We start from the raw sequence: 24,158 nt of genomic DNA, 5'->3' as shown, positions 1-24,158 counted from the left end.
AAAATTACTATTTTAAAAATATCATGATTTTTAAGCCAATCTCATAATTTTTGGGAGCCTGATTCAAAATTTTTGTACCCTTGGTGTTTACAGTACTGTGAAAGTTGTCTTCTGGCTTGTGCAGGCCTGCTGCACAGGGATGAATTTTACCCCATAAAAGAGCATCCTTTTGACTACCTTTCAGTTGAAACATTTCAGAACTCGAAGGGAAACCCTCCTGTATCTTGAGGCCTTGTGCAAATACAAGCAGCAAAAAGAGAGGTTGAATCTAGCCACTAATTCCAAGGTGGTGATGGTGAAGGTACAAGAGACATCATGCCAGATGTGTTCATTTAAAAAAAAATTACAAACAAAGCAACCTCAAGAAATTATCAGCATAATATTTATGGAGGCACAGCTGCTCTTCTTAACACCTTTCTGCTCCATCTGTATTATGACCTTCTTATTGCTTCCAATTGCTGTGAGTGTACAAGAGCTTATTATTTCACGACCTTCCAAGTACAGAATTTTGGATTGTTTTTTTAATTAGCATTTTAATTGCTCATCAAAGTAATTGAAGACAGTGTTGGAAAAATGGAACATTTGCTAATCCCTTTGGTAACAGTCAACACTAAGCTTTTCCCAAGGTCAAGTGTTGTGCAGTTGTGATAGAGGGAGCTGTCTTTGCTGCTCCCTTACTGACTCATAGCACCCTAACCTGATTCCAGTGACTTGGTAGGGGGATATGTATTGATTATGCCCTGCAGACTGCCTATAGGGTACTTGTGAAGGGATAAAGGAAGAGGAGTCACCCCGTGCATAGCCACCTAGGCAAAATTTGCTTTGAGAAGACATATTACTCCTAAGAACATAAGAACGGCCATATTGTTTGTACCAATGGTCCATCTAGCCCTGTATCCTGTCTTCTGATAGTGGCCAAGGCTGGATGCTTCAGAGGGAATGAACAGAACAGGGCAATTTATTGAGTGATCCATGTCGTCGAATCACAGATTCTGGTAGTCAAAGGTTTAGAGAGACCCAGAGTACAGGGTTGTGTCCCTGACCAGCATGGCTAACAGCCACTGATGGACCTATCCTCTGTGAATTTATCTAATTCATTTTTGGACCCAGTTATACTTTTGACCTTCACAACATTCCTTGGCAATGAGTTCCACAAGTTGACTGTGCATTATGTGAAGAAATATTTCCTTGTGTTTGTTTTGAACCTGCTGCCTATAAATTTAATAGGATGACCCCTAGTTTTTGTGTAATATGAAAGGTTAAATAACACTTCCCTATTCACTTTCTCTATAGCATTCATGATTTTATAGACCTCTATCATATCCCCCCTTAGTTGTCTCTGTGATGGGTTGGGTCACAAAGACCCCCTTGGAACTGCCACCTGATGTGCTGAAACTACCTCTGAGCCCATTTTTCCTGACAGCTTTGGGACTTCAGTACCCTGTCTTGCTGAGCCAGATATGCTAGCCTGCTACAAACACAGACCTAGGTCTGAACCACATCCCTGACAACTGCAGACATAACTGAAAACAGCTTAAGAAATGCTCCTGTCTCCAGCAGCCAGATACCCATGTCCCAGTGGGGTCCAAACACCAAATAAATCTGTTTTACTCTGTATAAAGCTTATACAGGGTAAACTCATAAATTGTTCACCCTCTATAACACTGATCGAGAGATATGCATGGCTGTTTGCTCCCCCAGGTATTAATTACTTGCTCTGGGTTAATTAATAAGTAAAAAGTGATTTTATTAAATATAAAAAGTAGGATTTAAGTGGTTCCAAGTAATAACAGACAGAACAAAGTAAATTACTAAGCAAAATAAAACCGAAACACTCAAGGCTAAGCCTAATACAATAGGAAGCTAAATGCAGGTAAATCTCACCCTCAGAGATGTTCCAATGAGCTTCTTTCAAAGTGACTATCCTTCAACAAAAAAAAATTTGAAAACAGACCCCAACAAGAGACTGCTGAATTGGAATTAATTAGCAAATTGGATACAATTAATTTAGGCTTGAATAGAGACTGGGAATGGTTGAGTCATTATAAAAAATAACCTATTTCCCCTTGCTTATTCCTTCCACCTCCCCCCCCCCCCCCCCACTGTTCCTCAGACGTTCTTGTTAAACCCTGGATTTGTGCTGGAAATGGGCCACCTTGATTATCATACACATTGTAAGGAGAGTGATCACTTTAGATAAGCTATTACCAGCAGGAGACAGTGGGTGGGGGGGGGGGGGGGGAGAGAAAACCTTTTGTAGTGATAATCACCCATTTTTTCATGGTTTGTGTGTATAAAAACATCTTCTGTATTTTCCACAGTATGCATCCAATGAAGTGAGCTGTAGCTCACGAAAGCTTATGCTCAAATAAATTGGTTAGTCTCTAAGGTGCCACAAGTACTCCTTTTCCTTTTGCGAATACAGACTAACATGGCTGTTACTCTGAAACCTTTCACAGACTAGACTCCTTCCCAGCAATCACTCACACCTCCGTAGTTACTGTCCTTTGTTCCAGTTTCTTTCAGGCATCTCTTTGGGGTGGAGAGGCTATCTTCTGAGCCAGCTGAAGACAAAATGGAGGGGTTTCCAGGGCCTTTTTATATTCTCTCTCTTGTGGATGGAAACCCCTTTGTTCTCCTGTGCAAAATCACAGCAACAAGATGGAGTCTGTAACCACCTGGGCAAGTCATATGTCTATGAATGATTCAGCTTTTTGCAGGCCGATGGCATTGTTTACTAGTTAGTTTGAATGTTCCCAGGAAAGCTCAGATGTGGATTGGCATCTCCCAAAGTCCATTGTCAGTTAAGTGTTTCTTGATTAGGCACTTACTGAGAATAGTCCGTTCACAAGAAGCTGACCAAATGCTTCACTGAGGCTACGTAGAATCAAACAAATACATAGCCAATATTCATAACTTCAAATACAAAAATGATACACGCATACAGACAGCATAATCATAACCAGCAAACTACTACCTTTCCATAGACTTCTCACTTGGCCTCCTCTGTACAAGAACTGGTGCAACAATGATCTATATGGTCACAGTTCATGTCAATAACATCACAATCTCTTTTCTAAGCTAAACTTTCCCCATCTTTTTAATCTCTCCTTGTATGGAACCTGTTATATACTCTTAAACATTTTGTTGCCTTTCTCTGATTCCATTTCTAATACATCTTTTTTTAGGATGGGGTGACCAGAACTGCACTCAGTATTAAAGGTATGGATGTACCATGGATTTATGTCTTATATTATGATATTTTGTGTCTTCTTACTAGCGCTTTCTTAATGGTTCCTAACATTGTTGGTTTTTTTGACTGCCACTGCACATTGAGCAGATGTTTTCAGAGAACTATCCACAATGACTCCAAGATCTCTCTCTTGAGAGGTAACAATTAATTTAGACCCCATAATTTTGTATGTATACTTTGGATTATGTTTTCCAATGTGCATTATTTTGTACTTAACAATATTGAATTTCATCTGCCATTTTGTTGCCCAGTCACCCAGTTTTGTGAAATCCGTTTCTAACTCTTCACAGTCAGCTTTGGACTTAACTAGCTTGAGTAATTTTGTATCACCTGCAAATTTTGCAATCTCACTGTTTATCCCCTTTTCCAGATCATTTACGAATATGTTGAACAGCACTGGTCCCAGTACAGATCCTTGTGGTGGTGGGGGGGGGTGGTCTCTGCTATTTATCTGTCTCCATTGTGAAAACTATTTATTCCTACTTTTTATTTCTTATCCTTTAACCAGTTACTGATCCATGAGAGGATCTTCCCTCTTATCCAATGACTTCTTAATTTGTTTAATAGCCTTTGGTGAGGATCCTTTTCAAAGGCTTTCTGAAACTTCAGGTACACTGTATCAACTGGATCACCCTTGTTCACAAGGTCAATGTCTGTCATAGCCAGAGCTCCCTTATTGCAAATGTGGGAGATAAATGTTAGGAGGCTAAGACTGGTTGGGCAGTTGCTTTAATTTATGCACTACTCTTGGACAGTGAGTGAGCTCCAATGGAGCGATTCCCAGGACTACCATTTAACTTTATATATCAGTACAAACTAAACTAAGGCTCAATACTGTCCTGTCTAGGAAGAGTGACTAGAGGGCATTGCATAGGCAAATATTCAAATAGGCTAGGTCACATGGAGCTGCAAACTTTGGGGGAAGGGGGAAGAAGGAAAGGCCTATGAGGCTTGTCATAAATATAAAGGGAAGGGTAAACCCCTTTGAAATCCCTCCTGGCCAGGGGAAAGCTCCTCTCACCTGTAAAGGGTTAAGAAGCTAAAGGTAACCTCGCTGGCACCTGACCAAAATGACCAATGAGGAGACAAGATACTTTCAAAAGCTGGGAGGAGGGAGAGAAACAAAGGGTCTGTGTCTGTCTGTAGTCGTCTTGGCCGGGGACAGAACAGGAATGGAGTCTTAGAACTTTTAGTAAGTAATCTAGCTAGGTATGTGTTAGATTATGATTTCTTTAAATGGCTGAGAAAAGAATTGTGCTGAATAGAATAACTATTTCTGTCTGTGTATCTTTTTTGTAACTTAAGGTTTTGCCTAGAGGGGTTCTCTATGTTTTTGAATCTAATTACCCTGTAAGATATCTACCATCCTGATTTTACAGGGGGGATTTCTTTATTTCTATTTACTTCTATTTTTTATTAAAAGTCTTCTTGTAAAACACTGAATGCTTTTTCATTGTTTTCAGATCCAAGGGTTTGGGTCTGTGGTCACCTATGCAAATTGGTGAGGCTTTTTACCAAACCTTGTCCAGGAAGTGGGGTGCAAGGTTTTGGGAAGTATTTTGGGGGGAAGGACGCGTCCAAACAGCTCTTCCCCAGTAACCAGTATTAGTTTGGTGGTGGTAGCGGCCAGTCCAAGGATAACGGGGGTAATATTTTGTACCTTGGGGAAGTTTTGACCTAAGCTGGTAAAGATAAGCTTAGGAGGTTTTTCATGCAGGTCCCCACATCTGTACCCTAGAGTTCAGAGTGGGGGAGGAACCTTGACAAGGCTAGTGGTTGGAGCATTATAAATATACGTTAAAAGAAAAGCAGTACTTGTGACATCTTAGAGACTAACACATTTATTAGAGCATAAGCTTTCGTGAGTAGCTCACGAAAGCTTATGCTCTAATAAATGTGTTAGTCTCTAAGGTGCCACAAGTACTCCTTTTCTTTTTATAGATACAGACTAACACGGCTGCTACTCTGAAACCTATAAATATACGTTAACAAGCTCACTGAGCCTTCAGAATTTTCTATGAAACTCCATCACTATATTGTGAAAGATCTCAATCTCCTTTGAGGCCACTTTCTAAATTCTTGTTAACAGTTCTTCTCCATCTCTAATTTTTATGAGTCATCTTGTGATTAACTTCTTAACCACACTTGTGCTATAAGATCCACTTTGGAAGAAGTTAAGCAGCCTCTCAAGAGAGATCACTGACCTCTAAGAGCACTGAAATATTACTTTCTCCCTTTCCATTTTAAATGTACAATCCTCTGTAATTGAAGCAGCCAAGGGATTTCTTTTCCTACTGCAGTGGAAGTAACTTCCGCTCATACCAATGCGAGGTGAAATCAACATGAAATGGTGGGGGGAGGAAATTGGGCCCTGAAAACGTGGACAATTTATACACAAACCCATTTTAAAATTGCTCTTTTCCAGAGTACTAAATAAATTTATTTTTAAGACTAAGGGTACGGCCTTGTTCTCATTAATGCCAGTGGCAAAATGTCCAGTGACTTCAACGGGAACAGGATTGGGCCCTCCCCAAGTTAGCTATTATACTAACCATATTCATGCAGCATTGTGGAATGGAAGTCATAGCCTTCTGCTTCAAAAAATGTAGGCCTCTAGCTGTGTGAACTAAAGAATCCTAATACCTGTTATTACTGGTACACCTTTTTCGGCCCATTGTTTCTCAAATTGGCCATGGTTTTTGGGTATTTCAAATTTTGAATGCCTATTTTGAGATTCCTTGGGCCTCATTTTCAAAAGTGCTGAGCCTTCATGGCTGCCACTGAAGTCAGTGAGAATTGCAGGTGACCTCTGAAAATGGGGTCCAAGGTGTTTCATGTTATGTACCCCATAAAACAGTGTCCATTTTTTTAAATGTAGGCCTCAGAGTCTTTAGTTACCCATTTGCCAGAGGGAAATTGATCAATACAAGGCAATTCATTGCACTAGCTCTGGTGAACCCTAAACAGCCATACCAGCTGTAATAATGGTCACAGATTCTCAGAGGGTTAAGGAAAAACATATTGCTTGGAGACGCTTTACATTTTTCTTCTGATCGCTCCTTGGTAAAGGAGGGTTAATATCTCGCTGAGCTTTTTATTCCCATGAAATGAAATTCTGCCAGCCATCACTGAGTAGACTTAAGAGACAAAGCTGCCTGGCTAGTTGATTTGAAAGTTACAAATGCAGTCTGCCATGTTTGAAATAATAAAAACAGCCAGAGTCTGACCCACTAAAATACCTCATACTTTTCACTGCCAATGGGGGATCCTCAGTGAGGCAGAGAAAATGTAATTATTGACAGAGCACAAAGAAAACATGTTTGTTTGCCCTGTTGTAATGGGGACAGCTCAGCAGGCTTGGACCTGTGTGTGCTAGATCCTGAATGAGACGCATGGTGATATGCTGCAGAGTTGGCAGGGGGTCTGAACCATTTAATTTTAGGGAGTTATTTTACTTGTGTTAACATCAAATTTTTTTATTAAAGTTCAGAGACTAGAATATTTAACCAGCACTTTATATCTTCAAAGCACTTTACATCCATTAAACAGTTAGCTGATACCCCTGACAGGGCAGCTTGAGTTTAAAACACAACCATACTTGAGTGAGCTTTCAGGTATAGGGTTGGGGGCAACACTTGCATAAGAACCTAAGTTAACTTTGTAGCGAAGACATGCTTTTGTGACTTTCCCAGTGTCACACAGGGAATATTTAGCACAGTCTCTTTGGGGTTTCAGTATTGCACCCTAACCACTGGACCACCCTTCCTCTTTAGTACTTGGCATTTCTGGTAAATTCTGCCTTGTAAGTGATCCCCTCAATACCTATGTATGCTGTTTATTTAAATTAAGCTGATATTAATTTATACACAAAGGAACCTGGCTTCGCTTCCTCTTCCATTCACCTGGAATAATAACGGAAACCTAGAAGATCCATAGATTTTAACAGTCACAGACTGTGCATCTGCAAAATGCAAATACCAGTAATGTCAGTTGAGAAAATACTTTTAGAACTGTTCTGTTTTTAAAAGCCTGAAACAAGACAGGGTGATGTGTTCTGTTTCTAGCTTTGATTTTTAAAAAAAAAAAATAATAAATTGGGGTCTTTTTAAAGTGTTCTTCAACCTGTAAAAAAGTGTGTGTTTGATTATTAGGGTGTCATTAGTTAACCTACATTTCAAAGTATTTAAAATCCATAAACCATTTCCAAATGGGTACAAAGAATGTAAATTCATTTTCCTTATTTACCTACAAAATGTTATTGAGTCTTATTATCACTATGTCCAAATTTGGATTTGGAGCAGAAGAGTATTGGGCTCGCCATTGAAAAATGAACTTTGAATCCCTGAACTTAAACAGCCGTTTTGGGGTTTTTTTTGCATGTGATATAAACCAGACTGCAAAATGTAACCCTTCATCTAAGGAATTTTTGAATGGAATTATTTCTTAAACAACTTCTGAATTAAGTACAAATGTTTATTTTATCATTTCTTTTTGCAGGAATAACAATTATTGAACTATTTATCTGAAACAATCCACCTTGCTTGTGGAGAAAGTATTAAGTGGGTTTTGCTGAATGAGGCCAATGACTTTTTACCCCACTGCATATAATGAAAGTGAGAGTTATTCTCTAGGAGAGAGAGGATCTAGGACGTGTCTTTGCAGTTGACCTTTGTTACCTTATTGTTAATATCTTTACTAATACAGCTAAACTTCAGCACAGGGGATGAGTTTGGAGTTTGCATTGTGTGTCAACTATGGATGTAGAGCAGGTTAGGGAAAAAATACCTGCTCAGATACACCATGTGCTCTGCATGCATTTATTAGAATTTAGGAGAGCAGAGACTCTAAAATATCTTGGACAAGATTTTTTTTTTCTTATGGCTGATATCTTAGAATCTAGGGAGTTCTGATGACTCATGAAAAATCATGGAGCAGGTCCTCAAGGAATCAATTCTGAAGCACTTAGATGAGAGGAAAGTGATCAGGAACAGTCAGCATGGATTCACCAAGGGCAAGTCATGTCTGACTAATCTAATTGCCTTCTATGACAAGATAACTGGTTCTGTGGATGAAGGGAAAGCAGTGGACCTGGTGTTCCTTGACTTTAGCAAAGCTTTTGACACTGTCTCCCACAGTATTCTTGTCAGCAAGTTAATGAAGTATGGGCTGGAAGAATGCACTATAAGGTGGGTAGAAAATTGGCTAGATTGTCGGGCTCAACGGGTAGTGATCAATGGCTCCATGTCTAGTTGGCAGCCAGTATCAAGCGGAGTGCCCCAAAGGTTGGTCCTGGGGCCGGTTTTGTTCGATATCTTCATTAATGATCTGGAGGATGGTGTGGATTGCACCTTCAGCAAGTTTGCAGACGACACTAAACTGGGAGGAGTGGTAGATACGCTGGAGGATAGGGATAGGATACAGAGGGACCTAGACAAATTGGAGGATTGGGCCAAAAGAAATCTGATGAGGTTCAACAAGGACAAGTGCAGAGTCCTGCACTTAGGACGGAAGAATCCAATGCACTGCTACACAATAGGGACCGAATGGCTAGGCAGCAGTTCTTCAGAAAAGGACCCAAGGGTTACAGTGGACCAAAAGCTGGATATGAGTCAACAGTGTGCCCTTGTAGCCAAGAAGGGCAATGTCATTTTGGGATTATAAGTAGGGGCATTGCCAGCAGATCGAGGGACGTGATTGTTCCCCTCTATTCAACATTGGTGAGGCCTCATCTGGAGTACTGTGTCCAGTTTTGGGCCCCACACTACAAGAAGGATGTGGATAAATTGGAGAGAGTCCAGCGGAGGGCAACAATAATGATTATGGGACTGGAATACATGACTTATGAGGAGAGGCTGAGGGAACTGGGATTGTTTAGTCTACAGAAGAGAAGAATGAGGGGAGAATTGATAGCTGCTTTCAACTACCTGAAAGGGGGTTTCAAAGGGGATGGATCTAGACTATTCTCAGTGGTAGCGGATGACAGGACAAGGAGTAATGATCTCAAGTTGCAGTGTGGGAGATTTAGGTTGGATATTAGGAAAAACTTTTTCACTAGGATGGTGGTGAAACACTGGAATGCGTTACCTAGGGAGGTGGTGGAATCTCCTTCCTTAGAAGTTTTTAAGGCTTGACAAAGCCCTGGCTGGGATGATTTAATTGGGGATCGGTCCTGCTTTGAGCAGGGGGTTGGACTAGATGTCCTCCTGAGGTCCCTTCCAACCCTGATATTCTATGATTCTATGATATATGAATTTTCAGTAGAGTAAGAGAAGGGACCACATGTCCCAAGACGGTGGTAGTCTGTGAAACCCACTCAGGTAACGTAAAGATTGATGATTTGATTCAATCTACTAATTGCTGTCTCTCTCACCATGATATATATTTGAGTCCCCACACTGTAAATGAAAGGAGGCTTGTGGCCAGGCATTCTCCCTGAGGATGCCTCAGCTTTGAAACTTGCTGTCCCTCAGCTGCTGAACCCTGGATTTGTTAACTTCCCTGGCATACTCTGAAGAACATGTTTTCTTTCTCTTTTCCCTGAGGTTATTGAGGATGAACTATATTGTGGGTAGGAGCAGTTATATTAATGGACAGGCCTTTTGTATTAGTTTGTGTGTTTTCACCTATGATTGGTGTCCAAAGCATAGGGTGGGTGCTTATTGCCACATTAAAAATAAAAAGGCATAACAAAATCAATTGTTCAAGGATGAACTAACTTGTAAAGAATCTAGGGAGTTCTGATGATTCATGAGATTTGCCATGACCTTTCACCAGGAGGGTACCTGTTTGGACTTGTCCCAGTCATTATCATCACACAGCTGTTTGAACTATGTGGAATGACCTGGTCATCTCAGCCTAAGGGACAGATGTCCACATCACAAAAATGACTGTCATAAATGACATTATGCAGTGTTGTTGTAGCAGTGTTTGTCCTAGGATATTAAAGAGACAAGGTCGGGGAAGTCATATCTTTTACTGGAACATCTTTTGTTGGCGAAAGACAAGCTTTCGAGGTACGTAGAGCTCTGTTGAAAGCTTGTCTCTGTCACAATAAAAGATATTATCTCACCCACCTTATCTGTCATAAATGACATTGTTGGCAAACTTAGCAGAGAGGCAAAGTATTGAATGTGGGCCATGTAGACTCAGAGATGTTTCGTTCAGGTCAGACACATGGCTCATTAGGAGGAACAATATTGGGGGAAGTGTCAATTGCTGCTGCCCATGCTACACCTGCTCATCACATAGATGACTTAAGTCTACATTACTTGTATCATTAGTACTTAAACTCATTCTCTCCACCACTACCCCCAGCCCAAACCCCCCTCCCCCCCCAAAAAAAAAAAAGGATTAATTCTCTGTATTCCCTTTTGCTGCTTTTGGACTGGTGTTTTGTTTTTGTTTGTTCGGAGACTCTCTTGCATTCCTTCTAGTAAATTATAGTTTTAAGGATAAGCGTTGAAATGATTATTTAAAAAAATCAATTAACACTTCTTTTCATAAGCAACATCTTGTGATCTGATGAGTGCACAAAATGTTTTTAACTATAAGGAAATGACTAATTCCCCTTCCCCATCCATGTTTTAGTGTAATGATGCCCTGGTCAGGTTGTGGCAAGGACTGAATCCAGAACCTCTTCAAAAAGAATGAGTGACTTGAGCTGAAGGACCAGGTCAGTTGTTTCAGAGCTAGAGTGGACTCATAAACCTCTATATGGACACTAGAAGGACACTGAACACTAGAAGGAAGCAAAGAGCCGCTGTGTTAAATGTACACCTGATCAGGAATTTCCTAGCAAACATGGTTTTATTTGAAAGTGTCGAAACCACAAGGTTTCACAGAAACATTTTGGTTTTGACAAACTTCCACAAAACATAGGTGCAGGGTTCACCTGGAGGGTTGCAGCAGACCCCAGCGCTTCCAAGGTCTGCTGCTCTGGGGCAGCTCTGCCATGTGGACTTCCATGAAGCTGAGGACCTCAAGGCTTCCAGGTTCCCTGCTGCAGAGCCAGGGGGAGCCTTGAATCTGAGCTTGAGATGGGGCTCTCAGGGTTTCTAGGCTCCTCATTGTGCATTGGAGGACTCTCTTGACCCCGAGGGACTCCCCATGTAGCCCTACCTCATGAAGTCAGGCCACCTGGGAAGTCATGTGGAGTTGGGGCAGTGAGAGGAGTTCCCTGGGAGTCAGGGCAGCTGGCTGCTGTTTTGCTTCAAAAAACCACCTCAGACTGAAAAAATTTGATTTTTCCCAAGTGATTTTTGGGGGATCTCTGTTGCACTGGAAATTATGTATGCAGCGTAATTCTAGCTGCATCAGTCCCAGGATATTAGACTTGCTTTATTATTGGAAATTTTGAATGTCTTGTTTTTTCTTGTCTGATTCAGAACAAAATCTTTTTGGAAATATCAGAATTTCCTGTGGAATAGAAATGCCTAGTTTCAGCCCTATCTAGTTAAATATGGGTTGTATCAGTAAAAATATTGGCTAAGGTAACATGTTCCTCAGTCTGTTTGGTTCAAGTCAAGCATAATGATTCTGTAGAAATGTATGGAAAAACATTACATATTCAGCAAATTCAATTAAAAAAAAATCTTTGTTCTTGTCTTGGGTGTACAACAGGAGGTTCTTTGAGGTAAAAAATGGTTTTAACTCCTCTATATCCAGAAACAATTGAAATTTTTTGGTGTTCCTTTTTACTTGTTTTTTTTCTTGGAAGAAATTTAATGGTTTGGACTTGTGCGAAGTTGGTGAATGTTGTTTTGCCGAACATCAGGATTTTTATTTTGCCAATTTGTTTTGCATGTTTCTGCATGCCTTGATTGGTTGCTCTCTTATGATTCCACCCCCCCCCACACACACACACACACCCATCCATACCAAAAGCTACTGCAGCTTGAAATATTACAGGTGTTTTCTGTCTGAAGTAAAAGGGGGATCTAGGGAAATGGATGTATATTTGTGCACTTAAGGAGGATTCATTCCTGAATATCTCAGTACTGATTGAATGTTTACATGGCCAAAACTGATTTCCTTCCAAACTGTCTCTGCTCCCTCTATTCTCTGTTACTGGTAACAATATCATCCTCCCTGTGACACATACCTGTAACCTGGGAGTCATCTTCCACTCCTCCATTTCCCTTGCTCCTTATATTAGGCCAGGTTCAAATCTTGCCACTTCTTTGCAAAACATCTTAAATATCTGAGCTTTTTTTCTGTCCAGGCAGCTAAAACTCTTCTCCATGCCCTTATCAGCTTGAAGTTTGATAATAGTAACCTCTCCTCACTGACTTCCTTAATATATACTGTAGCCCACTATAGTTCATATGAAGTGCAGCCGCTAAGATCAGTTTGCTGGACTGTCGTTGTAACCATATCAGCCTACCCCCATCTCCTTGAATTCCTCCACCATCAGGGCCAAACGTAACTATCCTCTCTACTTACTGTCCTTGTCCTTTAGCACATTTTCCCATTTCTTACGCTCTGCTTCACCAGTGTGGTCAGCCTCAATGCCTTATTTGTCCATTTTTTCACAACCATCTCCTTGGTGAGTAACTATGTTTTCTTGATGTTACCTTTGTCTGTTACCCTCCTAATCAGGTACTATCTAATACTGATTTGTAGCTCCTTGTCCAGGAACCTTGTATTTTTTTCTGTACTGCTGAGTGCTCAAGTACACTGTAAAGAATAATAAGTAATAATATAAGCACTATGCCTTGGTGGATTAAGACCAGAGCTATAATCTGGGAGATCTGTATTCTTCTGACACTACCTTAGGCAAGCCTCTGAACTCGTGCCTCAGTTTCCCTGCTTGTAAAATAGGAATACTATTAACTTACATTAGAAAAGACTTTCTGAGGCTTTGCTACACCATATGGGTAAAATGCCAGATAAGTGTAAGAAGAAGCAGGACTAGGACCTGGGTCTGTGGATTGCCCTGGAGGCAACCACTCCATGCCACCACCTAACAGCTGTGGCAGCAGAAACACTTGGCAAGTCATGAGCCTCAGGGGCCCAACCACCACAGGATGTGCCAAATGACAGGATATTTGTGTCTGGTCCAGACATACTATTTCAGTTGGGGGAGGATACAGGAAATTTATCTGTGCAACTAAGCAGATCCCCAGCTATCTGCTGCTACAGTCCCTGCTTTCTTGCACTGCTCTTGATCCCTGGGTCTTGATCTTTGCCTTACCTCCTGGCTCCAGTACCCAGTTTCTGACTTGGTCTTGTCTCCTGTGTATGACTTCTCATTCTAATCTCAGCCTTACCTCCGAGCACCAACTCTCCTGACTTAACCTTGATGCCTGACTCTGGCCCCAGGTTTCTGACCCCCTGATCAATCCATGACTCCAATTCCTGACAGCTGACTCTGACTCTAGCCCCTATGCTGATTGCCCATGACCCAGTCTTCACAGTATGTGCTAAGTATTGTTAAAGTTAGTCAGTTATAGAGCCTGGCTTCAAATTTAGCCCTGTGTTCAATCTAATACACAGGTACACATGAAAAAAAATTCTGATGTGTCATGGAGGTTTCATGAGCTTTAGATAGGTCAACTTTGTCAACACCACCACAAACCTTTTGCAATTAACATTTATCTTTTCCTGGGGTTAATCTGAACCTCCCATTTCCTCTTTGCCTGCTGCTACTTACTGCTCCATGGACGGACATTTGGCACTCATCCAGCAAAGTGGCACTGCAGTGGTCTGATACCTGCTTTAAAAAAAAAGAAGAAGAAAAGAATCATCCTCATTAAATTAGATGACCTAGCATTTGCCATGGACAAATCTTTTTGGCCCTGGTGTGAACGCTGCATGCGACCCTCAAAGTTCATTGGATTAGATGTCCCCGTGAAAGGATCTGTGTCCGGTTAACCACTGCCCTCTGCTGGATAGGATCTGACCTATTTAAGTGTTTATTATGTCACCCTCTAGTTCTGGGAGGCAGGCTAGATACCAGGATACCACCACAATAAGCACGATACCACCGCTACCAAATAATGGCAATTTGAGTGAGATAGTAGATGCCTGAATTGTTATACCAATGGGCTCTGAACTCTCTAATACCTTCTAGATATGCCTGGTTTAAGTAGTAGAGATCATGCTATCTGTATGTTTGTGTGTGTGTTGGTTATAGATTGGTGTCTGAACAGACATCTTAAACTTAATTCAGACCATGTGAAATGTAATCTGAAAGGAACAGTTCAGGCGAAGATGCTCTGTTACCGACTCTTCTGAATTTATCATGAGTCTCGCAATATTTGGTGTTATTTTTAAGGCCCCAGCTCTTGGAAACATATTATGTGAGAATTCCAGCCTTCATTTTTAAAAGAAAAAGTTTCTCGATATCCTGGTTGCAGAGAAAAGTTTGAAAACATGAATCAGAAAGCAATTAAATAAATAAATAAACCCTCAAAGGTCATTTTTATTTATTTATTTTTTGAAAATCTCATTATTTTTAATCCAATATCATGATATTTTGGAGCCTGACTCATGACTTCCAGATACCTGTGATTGGCAATAATGCAATATCTTTTCCTCCTCCACATGAAGCCCTTTGCATGTGAGGAACCAATCATAAGTTATACATCTCAGCTATGTCAAGGGAAATAGAAATACCCCCCGACCAGGGTCAGTCAGCAGGCTTAAAACATGATCCAGGCCTTCTTAGAGTGTAGGCCACCCCCATACTGAGTCATCATCTCCAATATTATTCTAGTGAGCTAAGAGCATATTGCAGTGTTTGTGAAACAGAACAGTAGCTTACATCCTTGGCGAGGAACAATAGGTGGTCACTGAAGCAAACAAACCTCTTGTTTGTTGTTTCAAAAGTGTAACAGCAAAGGAGGAATATCTATTTATAGCCAGATGAGAAAAGGGAGAGGGCTAGAGAAGAAACAGTAAGCAGACACTATTTATTAGTGTTACAGGAGAAGTGTCATCAGCCCCACTTTTCTCCTTTGCTGGAGGGATTTTCAGTTGCAAATTGTCTGATATATATATATATTTCTTTCATATAATTTATTTTTCCTTTTAAAACTTTTTTTGCAAACGAGTTTCAAAGGAGCTTTGATTTCCACCCTTCTACCTCCATTCCAGAGATTGTGTCTATACCTGAGTGACTGATTGGGAAGGTAAAAAGAAAATTCCATTTCCAAAGTTAAAATTGGCTGGAACTTCATGTCAGCTGTCTTCACAAAGATTTGACCTGAAGAGGGGGATAATTGATTATTATTTTTAGCTAGAGGCCTTTACCTGTTGGCATCATGTAAAGACAATAAAAAGTAAAATGAAGGATATGCTTTGAGACATTACCAACTGTTAGTTTATTTTCGGAGCTCATTTCCCCAAGGCTTCCCCTTGCCTCCCAATATACAAAGAATAAGAAAACATCCTTGTGTATTTAGGCATTCAATAAATATTTGATACATACAATGTGTGATGGTCAGCCAAAGGTTCCTTATCCGTTACCAATAGTAATACTCCACAACAATGAGGAATAAGTGTTGCTGCAATGTCCTTAGATTCTCTGACACTCTAATGGATATTGTGAAGTGATGCATTAAATAAATTGAGATTTTTATTGAACAACACTGTAGCAGAGAGTTATCCAATCGGCTGTGGGCTTGTCTGCTGCCTCAGTTTCTCCTTCTTCCCCAGATAATCACAGAGGGTTTAGTCCCAATAATCTTCACTTTTGGGGAGTCTGCTTTATTAACTTAAAGATCAAACCAGCACTGATTTCCCACCTAAGCAAGATCACTACCCTTAGTGCAGGGTTCTAACATCCTGTACCTACTGAGACTTTCCTCTAGCATGATCAACTTCCCTGCAGATCTTTCTCCCAAGCCTTCTTCAAAGGAGATCTACTCAAGTTAGGCCTCTTCACTAGCCCTTTTTTCCCCAATAGTCTTTAACAAAACACTCACTCTCAGAGCTGCTGTACCTGGAGTCTCCCTCATTGAATGCGGGCTGTTCTTCATATCTCCCAGCAGGCTTGGTTCTGAGTCACATGCTTCCATCATGTGATCCCTGGACTCCATTCTCTTTACTTAGGAGTTGGGCCACACCTGATACAAGTGAGACTGAGTTCCAACCTCCTTGAAGAGCCAGTTCCCCATACGACAAACACAATCAATATGCTAAGTGCTGTGTCATGAATTTTTATATTAAATTCAGTTTATTGTATGTCATTCCCACATTTTTTGCTTTCAGGATGATGCAAATTTTTCTGACACACAGAATACTCCCTTTCAGCAGGTCAAGTTGAATTTTAAGGCTTCCAAACTGTACCTGTTGCACAAATATCCCTATAAGCATCCCATCTCTGAGGTTCATCTGCAGTCAAACATTCAGAGTTTGGGGGAGGGGGAGGGAGTTAGAGAGGAGTCTCAAGAAGAGCAGTTATAAGGAGCTTGCTCTAAACTCCATCACTTTGGGACCTGCAGCAACCCTCTGTTATTTGGGTGGTGGAAAGCCTCACTCCACTTCTTCCTGGGCCGTACCTTCTGCACTGCAACTCCCAAGAGCTGCCACACACGATCTTGTGCAGTAACAATTTGTTGTGGAAAACACATAAGACAAATAATTTAAATAGGTAGAAAGGTGGTTGGTGTCAAGTGCAGGAAAAGTGAAGCACAATTTAGGATCACTGTTTGGTAGCAATGAAGCGAGCTCCCTCAGAGATATGGGTCCCGTTGCCTATAGCAACAGATAACTGCATTAAGTGCTTTACCGGTAAACAACCACACTGTGTACACAGTTACTGTAGGAACTGTGGGTAACAATAGTTCTCCCAGAAGTGCATTTTAAAATAGCAATGTAATTAAATTTAATAACAATAATTGAACATTCCCTTTCCTCCTCCCCTTGCCCAAAAAGAGGAAGATACAGAGTAGTTTAACAGGAATATAGCCTATTTAATTCATTTATGTTCTGTGGTAGGGGATTATACTGTAATGGCTTTATTAATCACTTACAAATGAAGGGTTACAAAACAACAGATTGTCTTTTCTGCATTGAAGTCACTGGAAAGACTCCCATTGACTTTAGTGAACCTTGGATCAGAGCCTTAGTGATTATGAAAGGTAACAGATTGACAGCCCTGGAAATTTAAATTTTTTATCCACAGAACAGGTATTATACAGGCATAAGCAGTGCAAGCATCGCCATATAGACCAACTCTAATGCACCTCAACCATGATTTGAAAGAGAACCCAGTCAAGAGAGTTTATATTGTCACTGCATAACTCTAAGGATATATTTCCCCCCACAGAGCTGTAATTATGGCATAGATTTTAAATTTATCTTCACTCAATTTTAGCCAACTGTGTAACCCACACGGAGTATGCATATGATATATTTCTGTTTTTATGGGATACATTCAAGAGTGGCCCCTTTCATTGGACAATGTGCTATGCTAATGATAAAGGAAATTTAGGACACATGTTTAGGTTTCTTTGTTAGCATTACGGATGCTGTTAGGATTGATTTTGCTTTTATTCATATGTCTTACATATAGATATTAAATCTGATGTAGTTCATTATACTATGAGAAAAGCAGAAAAAATGTGAGTTAGAATAGTTGATTAACTTCTCAAATAATTAACATTAATATGGGAGTTGAATTATGTCACTTAAAATATGTATAAGGTGAATAAGCAGCCTAGGGTGGGGACAAATGGAAAAATATCATACACTTCTTTCCCAGGCAAAAGCAGTCAGACATTCAATTAATTTGGGTTAGTGAGAACACTGTAAACTGAAGTGCAATTATACTCCAAATAGCAACCTGTAAAAATTATTCTTATTCACTGTTTGTGGCTACCATGTTTCTTTACAAGCCAAAAGAGATTTTTCTAACTTTCCAGTATTTCAAAGCCCACCAGGGATCTCAAGCTTCTTATTTCTTTCTGCCTCTTACAGTGTAGCATGCGCTATGTTTCTGGTTTTATAGGATAAATTCCCTTCCTCTTGGAAAATGTGCTATACTCATTTTTAAAAGATGTAGGATAAGTACAGTACTTTAGTTTTCCTTGCTTTTCACGCTGAAAGCATGATTGCTTTCAGCATCATGCTTACTTTTATACTTTCATTTTGTGTACAGATATTAAATGTAATGAAATGGAGTAATTCTACCTGGAAAGGTGAGACAGCATTGTCCAGAGCTTAGAGCAGGGGAACCCTTAATCATGATAGTGGTAATTGATATCAGGAGAACTAAATGATCATTGACTTTGTTCCTGACTTCTAAACTGTTGGGCAAGTTTGTTTTCTCATTTGTTAAATTAAGACAATAATACTTTCTCCCTTTTTTCTAATATTGTCTGAGATCTCAAGATTGCTCCTGCTATATGTTGCAGGAGTATAATAGTTATTTTAAGTTGTTATCATTAATCAACTTTCTGCAATGAAATCTCCAGTCATATTTTCTTTTTAAGGCAGAACAAGCATCCAGCTCTGTCCTTAGTGGCATTGGTTCTGCATGGCTAATACTAGGAAACACTTGACATTATTAATAATGTGATAAAAAGTGACTTAGGCACATTTACTTCAATGAGGCTCTGCCCAAGTGCAGTAGTGGGCCTGCACATAGTGAATTGGTGGATGAGGGCCTTAATGGATATGGCTACGCAGCAGCTGGGAGTGTGGTTCCCAGTGCGTGTAGACAGACCTTCACTAGCTCTGCATGAGCAGCACACTAAAAATAGCAGTGTGGCTGTTGCAGCACTGCCCCAGTCCGAGCCTGCCTGATCCCCTGCGTCTAGCTTGGGTGGCGAGCCAGAGCCATTGCCGCGATTTCCACAGTGCTCTTTTTAGCTTTGTTCCTCAAGCTGAGATAATGCAAGTTTGCCTACCCGCATTGGGAATCCTAGCTGCTGTGTAGATCTACCCAATGATGCACAAGGGAGCAGAAATGTGTTAATACGCTGGCACAGTGTAGGTCATGTTATCCTTTAGGATCTCATCCACTAGAGCAGAGGTGGGCAGACTACAGCCTGCAGGCCACATCTGGCCCACGGGACCATCCTGCCTGGCCCCTGAGCTCCAAGCCAGGGAGGCTAGTCCCCGGTCCCTCCCCCGCTGTTCCCCCTCCCTTGCAGCCTCAGCGCACTGCGCCGCCAGACCTCTGGCCCGCCACTCCTACCGGACAGCACGGCGACATGGCTGGATCCGGCATGATAACAGTGCGGGGAGCAGGAGAACCCAGGGGGGCAGCCAGGGGACAGGGAGCAGGGGGCGGTTGGATGGGGTGAGGTTCTGGGGGTGGGGCGGTCAGGGAATGGGGATGGGAAGGAGGGCTGGATAGGTGTGGGAGACCCGGGAGGCCTGTTAGGGGGCGGGGTAGTCAGGGGAGGGAGCGGGGGGTGGTTGGATGGAGCAGATGTTCGGGGGGGGCCATCGGGGAACAGGGGGGTTGGATAGGAGTGGGAGTCCCAGGGGGCCTGTCAGGGGGTGGGGCAGTTGGAGAGGGGGTGGGGTCCAGTGGGGGCGGTAAGGAGCAGGGGGGGGTTGGATGGGTCGGAGGTTCTGAGAGGGGCAGTCAGAGGGCAGGAAATGGGAAGGAGCAGATAGGGGGTGGGGACCAGGCTGGTTGGGGAGACACAGCCTTCCCTATCCAGCCCTCCATATAGTTTTGCAACCCCGATGTGGCCCTCAGGCCGAAAAGTTTGCCCACCCCTGCACTAGAGGATGATAACCTCTCGATTCTGTGCAGAGGAAGGATGGGCCAGTAGTTAGCTTGCTGGCCTGGGGACTCAGGATTCCTGTGCTGAATTTCCCGTTCTGCCACAGACTTGGTCACTTCGTCTCTGAAGTCAATGGGAGCCTTACTGTAGTTTGCAGAGGGCACAGGATCAAGGTCTTTGTCTCTGGGGGTCTACATCTCCACTGCAATACCACACTTGTGACTCAGGCTTGCGGGGCTCGGGATGCAGGGCTATACAGTTGCAGTGTAGATATTCAGGCTCACTCTGTAGCATGGCCCCTGGGACCCTGTGGAGGAGGGAAGGCATCTCAGAGTGCAGGCTCCAGCTCAGGTCAACACTACAGTTTTATAGCCCCACAGCCTGAGCCCCAGAAGCTGACACAGTGGCAGGTGTTTTATTGCAGTGTAGTCGTGAACCCTCTGTGTCTCAGTTCCCATATGTACAATGGGGATAATAGCACTTTCCTACCTCACAGTGATAGTGTGAGGATTCAGACATGTATTAATGCTTGTGAGACACTACAATAATGAAGACCATATAAGTATCTTAGATGGATAAGATAATTAAAAGCTAATGGAGAATGTCTTTAGCTCTAGTGGTCTGTGGTGCAGAGCTGAAAGTCTTGGGTTCAAATGCTGCAGATTATTCATGCAGGGAAACATTACATTACAAAAGGAGCCCTTTTTCCTTAGCTTCTTATTTAGTGAGGGTTCAAGGTCAAAAGTTTTGGTGAAGCTCCGTAAGTTACCTTAGATGCACAAGCACTTGTGAAAGTGCACTGCTGTAGCTTCCAGGTTATTCAGTGTAGTCCTACTTTTGAGCTGCCTTCTGGAACATGCACTATACTCTGTAGGCACTTGTCCGCAGATCCTTCATATGGCAGAGCTGTGAATGGCGCATAGAATTGGGACCAATCATTTTACTCTGGCTTTGCTTTCTTATTTTTATGAATGTACCAGAGCTTTATCTGCCTCACTGACAGAACCACCACCAGATTGATTATTTATTATATCGCCCTTTGTGACGTGCTTCATAGCAACTGAAAAATGATCTCTTGAATAAGTGCCTGAATTTAATATGCACATCTAATGAAAGATTTTGGAACAGCTTCTTCTATGATCATTGATTAAGAACTTATCATTAAATGTCTTTTAACTGAAAGTTTCATAAAGATCTATTAAATGATGTAGCTGAATGCTGTTTTCTGAAGGCATAAACTTCAGTTTGGCTTTCTTGCAGGGTCTCTGAGCGTTTCATTATATACTGAGGCCTCTTGTAGTGACAAGGTAAGTATACAAAAAGTAGTATGTAATTACAAAATAACTGCATGTTGTGTCTTCCAAAACACTGAGCAGGCTACATTATAATTACTTTTGGAGTGACTAAATGAAAATACACAGCAGTATTCAGGAACATGTAATTACTCATAGGATTTGCTTATTAAATCTCTAGCTTTTGTGAAAATATTAGTTCTTTTCACTTTTACAGTACCTTCTACTGGATGACTTCAAAGCCCTTTACAAATTTTGCTAAATGTATCCCCCCATATAACTCCATTCACCTTAATGTTATAACACTAGAGGTTAAGCCTGGCCCATTAATTAAGCCTCACAACAGTCCTATGCACTATTATACTCATTTTTCAGATGGGGATATTGAAGCATAGACAAGTTAAGCAATTTGGACACAGCAAATCAGTGGTAGAGATGAAGTCCTCACTCTAAGCCCCTTGCCTTAATCACCAGTCAACATTCACTTCTAATATGTAAATGATAGATAGCAGTGGTAAGTTATTTATGCATTGCAAAATATGGCAATATTAAACACCCACTCAAACAGTTTACAAGTGGAACTTGCACTGTACAGTGTGATGTCCCTTTTCTGTTTATCAAGGCTTATATCCATTTCTCACATGCCTTCATGTAATACAGCTGTTCATTAAGGGTCCACAATTCTGCGCACTTTCTTTCTGAAGAAAGAAAATCACGGCCTCAAAGTAGGCCATTTTCTCGCTGAAGGACAAATACATCTGTAGGGATTTCAGATGCTGTGCAGCACGTCTTCTAGGAGGAATTCAGTCATTTAGACATTTTCAACATGTAGACAGTGCTGAGCTGTACAAATACCAATATACAACCAAGTAATTCATTTGCATATTAAGACTTAGTTTCAATAGTGGCAGGTCCCATCTCATTCACTTTTCTCTTTTTTTGGTAAGATTTATGTTACAAAATACAGTTCAATCACCTGTAGAAGCTACAAGGATGAAAATGAACTGAAAGTATCTGGATGTGCCTAATAATTTATAGTGGTCAGGGAAGAGCATACATTATTGACACAAGTCACAAAACACTGAGACAATTACATTTTACACTTTGTGTTGTAATGTTTCAAAAGATTGGTTTAACAATTGATCTGCTCTGATGTCTTAAAAGAGAGAGGATCTACTATGCCGAATAGTTAACTGAGACATTAGGCTGGCAAATTTTAAAGGCACTTGTGAAATGGTGGGGGGGGGGGGTTGTTGAGAGAGCAACTGTACCTAGGGATGTGAGGTTTAAAAGTAGCCTAAATCAATGTCCCAGATTTAGCAGATGGAAAAGTAGCTGGAACTCACATCACACAGGATTGCATTTTCAGTAGGTGATTCTCTGGGCACTCAGTACTCCAAAGAGCATGGTCAGCTGTGCATATTCAGCACTAAAAGAAATTCACTGAAACGTGTTCGCACAACTAGCTCTTCAGCACACACCTCCAGGAAATTATCTGTATGTGGGAACTGTCCTCATGCCTTTCTACAAATTTGTTCCATGTACAATATGTTGTCGTTTCAGGCACCTTTGCCAGGTGTTGGCAGAGACAAATGGTGGGTTTGAAGTAGAAGTGGGGGGAATGCCAATTCACCCAGATGAAAATCAGGTACCCAAAAGAGGGGAGACTTGAAATGTGAAATGCTTTAAATGAGACCATTTTAACCAGGCGTCCTCCGAAGATGCCTACTATTAGTAAAGTAGCAGACACTGCCTGAGTCAGTGGCAATGTCTGAATGAGTGGCAATTGGATTAAGAATGACAAATTGTGGTAAAGTGAGTGGGAAGATTGATTAGTGAGCTAATGCCACACCTCTGTTCACTTGCAGTGGGCACCCCAGGGGCAATTGCTTTCATACACTTCAGCAGTGTCTATATGCTTCAGCAATGTTGCTGAGCAGGTCTTTACCACTGTACCATACAGCGGGCCTAAGAATATGGATACGGAATATGTGTATTAGTCCACATTATGTCCTTTATTTTAATTTTGGATAAGACCTCAGACTGAATAATAATGGCAGACTGTTTAAGGGGAAAAAATTGTGATACATATTCATCATGGAAGGGGAAAGTCCAAGGCCTTAAACTGATTCCAGGCTCCAGGACTAGGGACTTGTGAACTGTTTCCAGTGAGAACTTCATGTCTACAAAAAGTAGGGGTTCTCCCTTTACTTGCCATTGCCTTCAGATTGCTACACCGCTGGAAGGCAAGTAAATAGGACACATGAAGTACACACCTCCTCTTGAGAGTTGATAAATACTTTTTTAAAAGTAACTGGACTTCTAGTCAAAGAAACAAGATTCTTTTCATTGGCCCCTGGATGTTATTTTTTGAGCATTAACAGTATGGTATAATATGTAGGGGCAGATGCCATCTCTGCCCCAATCTGGCAGGTGAATATAATTCTATTCACTAGGGCAACAGTGGATTATAGGGTTTGCTATATAATACATAACTCATGGGCCAATGGCAGATGGTCTGGATAATCTAACAGGTATTTTCCATCTCCAGCATTTGGTATCAGAAAATGCATGAGACCTTGCAGGTGATGTATTAACTGGGGTTCAAGTTTTATAGCAAGGTTCATGACTTTGTTTGTTCCGTTGGCTGGCAGTATTACACTGCATGCTGCAGAAGAAAATTTGAGATGCTTTGCCACTCAGGGAGGATGGAATATTGCTGCAATTCTTAGTATACTTCAGCTGTTCCGTAAGTGCCTTTTTAACTGCTTGAGCAACTAGGTAAGCAATGTGTAATTTCATTGAGAGGCAGGGATCTTTGTTCACCAGGAAATCTCTACCGTATTCTTGACAGACTTGGGGCCATGCATGAATGTACAGTGGGTTAGGATCTCCTAAATTTGGATGTGGCTTAAATTCTGGTGGAGA

At 41.3% G+C, this 24,158-nt stretch overlaps 1 protein-coding gene across 9 annotated transcripts in view; it reads left to right on the top strand.

Moving 5' to 3' along the window:
• LRRC4C (leucine rich repeat containing 4C) overlaps positions 1 to 24,158 on the top strand; it is an 846,136-nt gene that overhangs the window by 289,919 nt on the left and 532,059 nt on the right. The window contains exon 1 of one of the 9 annotated variants that reach the window (XM_073348030.1): positions 21,229 to 21,245. The exons of the other annotated variants lie outside the window; for them this stretch is intronic. The gene's annotated coding sequence lies outside the window, so the exon portion shown is untranslated. Of the gene's footprint in view, positions 1 to 21,228; positions 21,246 to 24,158 lie in introns of those variants that run through there. 9 annotated transcript variants of the gene reach the window in all.

Source organism: Lepidochelys kempii, chromosome 6 (assembly GCF_965140265.1).
Source record: "Lepidochelys kempii isolate rLepKem1 chromosome 6, rLepKem1.hap2, whole genome shotgun sequence".
Taxonomy (NCBI): Eukaryota; Metazoa; Chordata; order Testudines; family Cheloniidae; genus Lepidochelys; species Lepidochelys kempii.
The sequence above is the reverse complement of the archived record's forward strand: the minus strand, read 5'-3'. Positions and strand labels throughout refer to the sequence as shown.